Here is a 7,813-nt window from a genome sequence, read left to right on the forward strand (position 1 = left end):
TTAAGCAGCTGCTTTTCCAGTTTGGCATTTCATAAGTAGTCCCATGAATGCTTCCTTATCCTCTACAGTCTGGAATCAGCCATGGTCAAACTTGGAAGTGATGTCAATGAACTTAAGGTCAATCTCGAGGGCCTGTCATTTGATCTGCACGAGCAACAACTTGTGGAGAGTAAGCACTTGCTTCTTGGTTCTCATCACATGGCCTTTCTGCATGACAAAGTCATTGGACACTTCATCATAGTGGACAAAGCCAACGTGGAGGGTTGATGCTCTTGTCGGATCAAAATCAGTGGAAACATTCTTGCTAAGTTTGCCATCCTTGATGAGGTAGCCCTTGCCAATCTTGTAGATCTTCTTGTTGATCTCAGTGCAGTGATGGTAGCCTTTTTGCCCAGCCCATTGCACGGAGAAGGCCACTTGGGCAGGATGCTATACCCCAATACAGCCCACCTCGCACAGTCCCTGGTGGGTCTTGCAGGGTAGCTTCTTGGTGTGCCAGTGGCTGGTGACACTAATGACATCTATCATCTCATCCTGCCCAAACACTTGGTTCATAAGAACCTACTATTCCAGGTTCTCATGGGCCTAGTCCAGCTTCTCAGCCACTGTGCATCTAGTCCCCTGGATGTCCATGAGGTGGGCTTTCTTCTGGCATAGAGGAAGCAGGGACATCTGGGTTTGGGCGATGACACAGATGATTTGTCAGTACTTCTTCATGCTGTTGAGGTCCTTCTTTAGCTGCTGCTTGCCAATCATCATCCTGCCACTTGCAGTATTTGGTTGAAGGCCTTCTTATACTGATGCCAGTTCTTATAGAAGTGCCCTTTAACTCATCATGAATGTGCTCAGCAAAGATGGTCTTAAACATACAGAGACCTTGAGTGGTTTCTTCATAGCCCATGATGCCCACAACTACCGTGGATGGTACCTCCACAGTTGGTCACGTCTTCCACAATTTCCTTCTTTTTCACCATGGATCCTGGCCTGTTGACCCCTCACACAACATGAGTCATGCCAGCCTTGTAGATGAGGAAAGCTGTAAGGTGAATAGAGTCATCCTTGGGGAAGCTCGTCACCTTCCATGGTGCCAGTCACTGTTTCTGGGGCAAGAAGCCCAGGGACCCATGCCTGGGAAGGGAGAGTTTCCTATGAGACATTCTGCCACCAAATGCTGCCAGTAGAGTAAGAAAATTTTAAAACTTAAGTTGACTTAGAAAACAACCACATGAAGCAATGTGTATTCTTTCATTGGGAGTGGAAACAGAGATGTCTTGGGTTAATGAAAATAATTCTTGGAAATGAAACCAGATGATATCAAGAATCCACAAGAACAAACTATGGACTCTGAAAAACAATCTGAGGGTTTTGAAGGGGCGGGGGGTGGGAGGTTGGGGGAACCAGGTGGTGGGTATTAGAGAGGGCATGGATTGCATGGAGCACTGGGTGTGGTGCAAAAACAATGAGTACTGTTATGCTGAAAAGAAATAATAAAAAAAGAATATCTGATAGGCATGCTATGAATCATATATTAAATTGTGTTCTGACTTAAAGCATTAGCTTAAACAATTTTCCATAGAATAAATAGTATCTTGGAAAAAAAAAAGAACAAATGAGATAAAATTGTATATATGATGATTAATATAACAAAGTCTATGAATATACACTTATCCTTCTCTTAGATGTTTTGAAAGATATAAGATCATATAAACAAATAGTTATAACTATGTATTGTTGAGTTTGATACTATACACACACACACACACAAATGTAACATATATAAATGTAATACATATAACAGTAGTACAAAAGGTGGTATGGAAAGGAGCTATATAGGACTAAAGGTTATATACTTCTTTGGAACTAATCAGTGGAAACGCAAAGTGAATTCTGAGAAGTTTGGATGTGTATTGTAAGACCTAGAACAACCACTAAGAAAGTAACTGTAAGAAATATACTTAAAATATTAAAGGGATCAGAATGGTATGCTGGAACATATCCACTTAATACAAGAAGAAGGCAATAAAGTGTGAATAGAAAAAAAGACAGGCATATAGAAAAAAATTAAAGTAGAAGATGTAACATTAAATATGAATTAAGTCAAAAGGCAGAGACTGTTAAATTGAATTACAAAAATCAAGATCCTCTGTAAAGAGTGATAGTTTGACTTCCTCTTAGCTGATTCAGATGCCTTTTATTTCTTTTTGTTGTCTGATTGCTGAGGCTAGGACTTCTAGGACAGTGTTGAATAGTAGTAGTGATAGTGGACATCCCTGCCATGTTCCTGACCTTAGGGGTAATAATCTCAGTTTTTCCCCATTGAATGATATTCGCTGTGGGTTTTTCATAGATGGCTTCAATGCCTTTGAGATATATACCTTCTATCCCTACACTTTGAAGAGTTTTGATCAAGAAAGGATGCTGTACTTTGTCAAATGCTTTTTCAGCATCTATTGAGAGTATCATATGATTCTTGTTCTTTAAATGTATTGTATCACATTGATTGATTTGCGGATGTTGAACCAACCTTGCAGCCCAGGAATAAATCCCACTTGGTCATGTTGAATAATCCTTTTAATGTAATGTTGGATCCTATTGGCTAGTATTTTGGTGAGAATTTTTGCTTCTGTGTTCATCAAGTATATTGGTCTGTAATTCTCTTTTTGGTGGGGCCTTTGGTTATGGGGTCAAGGTAATGTTGGCCTCATAAAATGAGTTTGGAAAGTTTTCCTTCCATTTCTATTTTTTGGAAGAGTTTGAGAATAGGTATTAATTCTTCTTTAAATGTTTGGTAGAAATCCCCTGGGAAGCCGTCTGGACCTGGGCTCTTGTTTGTTGGGAGATTTTTGATGACTGCTTCAATTTCCTTACTGGTTATGGGTCTGTTCAGGTTTTCTATTTCTTCCTGGTTCAGTTTTGATAGTTTATATGTCTCTAGGAAGGCATCCATTTCTTCCAGATTATCAAATTTGCTAGCATATAGTTGCTCATAGTATGTTCTTATAATTGTGTGTATTTCTTAGTGTTGGTTCTGATCTCTCCTCTTTCATTCATGATTTTATTTATTTGGGTCCTTTCTCTTTTCTTTTTGTAAATCTGGCCAGGGGTTTATCAATCTTATTCTTTCAAAGAACCAGATCCTAGTTTCATTTATCTGTTCTTTTGGTTTCTATTTCATTGATTTCTTGTTCTTTTGGTTTCTTTTTCATTGATTTCTGCTCTGATCTTTATTATTTCTCTTCTCTTGCTGGGTTTAGGCTTTCTTTGCTGTTCTCTCTCCAGCTCCTTTAGGTGTAGGGTTAGGTTTTGTACTTGAGACCTTTCTTGTTTCTTGAGAAAGGCTTCTATCACTATATACTTTCCTCTCAGGACTGCCTTTTCTGTATCCCACAGATTTTGAACAATTGTGTTTTCATTTTCATTTCTTTCCATGAATTTTTTCAATTCTTCTTTAATTTCCTTGTTGATCCATTCATTCCTTGGTAGGATGCTCTTTAGCCTCCATGTATTTGAGTTCTTTCCAACTTTCCACTTGTGATTGAGGTCTAGTTTCAGAGCATTGTGGTCTGAAAATATGCAGGGAATGATCCCAGTCTTTTGGTACTGGTTGAGACCTGATGTGTGACCCAGGATGTGATCTATTCTGGAGAATGTTCCATCTGCACTAGAGCAGAATGTGTATTTTGTTGCTTTGGGGTGGAATGTTCTGAATAGATCTGTGATGTCCATCTGGTCCAGTGTGTAATTTAAGGCCTTTATTTCCTTGTTGATCTATTGCTTGGATGATATGTCCATTCAGTGAGGGGGGTGTTAAAGTCCCCTACTATTATTGTGTTATTGTCAATATGTTTCCTTGATTTTGTTATTAGTTGGTTTATATAGTTGGCTGTTTCCATGTTAGGAGCATAGATATTTAAAATTGTTAGATCTTCTTGTTAGACAGGCCCTTTAAGTATGATATAGTGTCCGTCCTCATCTCTTATTATAGTTTTGACTTAAAATCGAATTTATCTGCTATAAGGATTGCCACCTCAGCTTTCTTTTGATGTCCATTAGCATGGTAAATTGTTTTCCACCCCCTCACTTTGAATCTGGAGGTGTCTTTGGGTCTAAAATGAGTTTCTTGTAGACAGCATATTGATGGGTTTTTTTTAATCCATTCTTATACCTTGTGTCTTTTGATTGGGACATTGAACCTATTTACATTCAGGGTAACTATTGAAAGATATGAATTTAGTGCCATTGTATTGCCCGTAAGGTGACTGTTACTGTATATTGTCTCTGTTTCCTTCTGGTCTACTACATTTAGGCTCTCTCTTTGCTTAGAGGACCCCTTTCAATATTTCCTGTAGGGCTGGTTTGGTCTTTGCAGATTCTTTTAATTTTTGTTTGTCCTGAAAGCTTTTTATATCTCCTTCTATGATACTTTATGTGGAAAACCCAAAAGGCTCCACTCCAAATCTGCTAGATTTGGAGTGCTAGAACTCATACAGGAATCCAGTAAAGTGGCAGGATATAAAATCAATGCACAAAAATCAGTTGCATTTCAATATACCAAGAAAAGACAGAAAAAAAGAGAAATGAAGGAGTTGATCCCATTTACGATTGCACCCAAAACCATAAGATACCTAGGAATAAACCTAACCAAAGAGGCAAAGAATCTGTACTCAGAAAACTATAAGGTACTCATGAAAGAAACAGAGGAAGACACAAAGAAATGGAAAAACATTACATGCTCATGGATTGCAAGAACAAATACTGTGAAAATGTCTATGCTACCTAAAGCAATCTACACATTTAATGCAATCCCTATCCAAATACCATCAATTTTCATCAAAGAAATGGAACAAATAATCCTAAAATTTGTATGGAACTGAAAAAGACCCCAAATAGCTAGAGGAATGTTGAAAAAGAAAGCCAAAGTTGGTGGCATCACAACTGCAGACTTCAAGCTCTATTACAAAGCTGTAATCATCAAGACTGTAAGGTCCTAGCACAAAAACAGACACATAGATCAGTGGAATACAATAGAGAGCCCAGAAATAGACCCTCAAATAATCTTCGACAAAGCAGGAAAGACTGTCCAATGGAAAAAAGTCTCCTCCACAAATGGTGGGAAAATTGGACAGCCACATGCAGAAGAATAAAACTGTACCACCTCCTTACACTAGGTAAAAATAGACTGAAAATGGATGAAAGACCTCATCCATCAAAATTTTTGAGGAGAACACAGGCAGCAACCTCTTCAACCTCAGCCACAGCAACTTCTTACTAGAAACATCACCAAAGGCAAAGGAAGCAAGGGCAAAATGAACTCTTGGGACTTAATCAAATCAAAAGCTTTTTTTGCACAGCAAAGGAAACAGTCAACAAAACCAAAAGACAACTGAGAGAATGGGAGAAAATATTCGCAAATGACATATCAGATAAAGGGCTAGTGTCCAAAATCTATAAAGAACTTATCAAACTCAACACCCAAAGAACAAATAATCCAATCAAGAAAGGAGCAGAAGATATGAACAGACATTTCTGCAACAACATCTAAATGGCCAACAGACACATAAAAATTGCTCAATGTCACTTGGCATCAGGGAAATCAAATCAAAACCACAATGAGATACCAACTCACACCAGCCAGAATGGCTGAAATTAACAAGTCAGGAAATGACAGACGTTGGAGAGGATGCAGAGACAGGGGAACCCTCCTACACTGTTTGAGGGAAGGCAAGCTGGTGCAGCCACTCTGGAAAACAGCATGGAGTTTCCTCAAAAAGTTGAAAACAGAGCTACCCTATGACTCAGCAATCACACTACTGGGTATTTACCCTAAAGATACAATTGTAGTGATCCGAAGGGGCATATGCACCTGAAAGTTTATAGCAGCAATGTCCACAATAGCCAAACTATGGAAAGAACCTAGATGTCCATCAACAGATGAATGGATAAAGAAGATGTGGTATATACAATGGAATACTATGCAGCCATCCAAAGAAATGAAATCTTGCCATTTACAACAATGTGGATGGAAATAGAGGGTATTATGCTTAATGAAATAAGTCAATCAGAGAAAGACAATTATATGATCTCCCTGATATGAGGAATTTGAGAGGCAGAGTGGGGAAGAAAACAATGAAACAAGATGGGATCAGGAGGGAGACAAACCATAGGAGACTCTTAATCTCACAAAACAAACTGAGGGTTGCTGGGGGGGAGGGGGTGTGTGGAGAGGGTGGTTGGGTTATGGACATTGGGGAGGGTATGTGATATGGTGAGTGCTGTGAAGTTTGTAAGCCTGACGATTTACAGACCTGTACCCCTGGGGCAAATAATACATTATGTGTTAATAAAAATAATTAATGAAAATATATTTTAAAAATTCAGATCCAACTTGATCCAACAGGTATTCTGTCTATAGGCGAACCACTTCATATTCAAAGATATAAATAGGTTGAAAATAAAAGATGGGAAGGGTGCCTGAGTGGCTCAATTGGTTAGCATCTAACTCTTGGTTTTAGCTTAGGTCATGATCTCAAGGGTTGTGAGATTGAGCCCCATATTGGGCTCCATGTTCAGCATGGAGTCTGCTTAAAGATTATTTCCCTGTGCCCCTCTCCTCACTTTCTCAAATAAATAAATCTTTTTTTAAAGAATGAGAAATAGGGACCTGGGTGACCCAGTGGGTGAAGCCTCTGCCTTCAGCTCAGGTCATGATCCCAGGGTCCTGGGATTGAGCCCCACATTAGGCTCTCTTCTCCGCAGTGAGCCTGCTTCCTCCTCTCTCTCTCTATGCCTGCCTCTCTGCCTACTTGTCACCTCTGTCAAATAAATAAAATCTTTTAAAAAATAATAATAAATAAAAGAATGAGAAATATATATATATGTGTGTGTTGTGTGTATATGTATATCTATATGTACATATATGTATATTCTCCAAGAAAGAACTGTAAGAGAGTTGAAGTACCTGTACTAATATTACAGAAAATAAACTTTAAAACAAATAAATGCTACTAGAGATAAAAAGGGATATTTCATAATGATTAGAAATTCAATCTATGAGGAAGATATGACAATTTTAAACATATATACACCTAAGAACCTTTCTAAATACATGAAACAAAAACTGACAGAATTGAAGGGAGAACTAGACAATTTAACAATAATAGTGGAAAATTTCAAGGCCTCTTTCAATAATGGTTAGAACAACTAGCCAGAAGATCAAAGGAATAGAAGACTTAGACAGAATACACTTTTTGCCAAAGTGTACATGGAACATTCTTCAGGATAGATTAAATGCTAGGCCAAAAAAAAAAAAAGTTGATAAATTTTAAAAGCTTGAAATCATATAAAACATGTTCTCTGGCCATAATAAAAATATTAGAGGTCAATAACAGAGGAACAAAATATGAGTACTTCAGAAGGAAATTAACTCACTTTAAATATGGATCAAAGAAGAAATCACAAGGAGAAACTATGGAGATGAATGAAAATGGAAAAACAGAAATGTATGGGATGCAGTTAAAGCTGTCACTCAAGGGAATTTTGTAACTATAAATGCTTATATTTCAAGGCAAGGAATATCTCAAATCACTAACCTAAACTTCTGCCTTAGGGAACTAAAAAAGTGCAAACTGAACCAAAAGCTAGCAGAAAGAAAATTTAGAGCATAAGTCAGTGAAATCGAGAATACAAAATCAGTAGAAAAAATTAACAAAGCCACAAGTTGGTTCTTTGGAAAGATTAACAAAACTAAATTTCTTTTTAAGATTTTATTTATTTATTTGACAGATCACAAGTAGGCAGAGAGGCAGACAGAGAG

The 7,813-nt window shown here is 37.8% G+C and overlaps 1 pseudogene; it reads right to left on the reverse strand.

Moving 5' to 3' along the window:
* Positions 1-1,157, reverse strand: LOC125091472 (60S ribosomal protein L3-like; annotated as a pseudogene).
* Between the last annotated feature and the right edge of the window lie 6,656 nt (positions 1,158-7,813).

Source organism: Lutra lutra, chromosome X (genome assembly GCF_902655055.1).
Source record: "Lutra lutra chromosome X, mLutLut1.2, whole genome shotgun sequence".
Classification (NCBI taxonomy): Eukaryota; Metazoa; Chordata; class Mammalia; order Carnivora; family Mustelidae; genus Lutra; species Lutra lutra.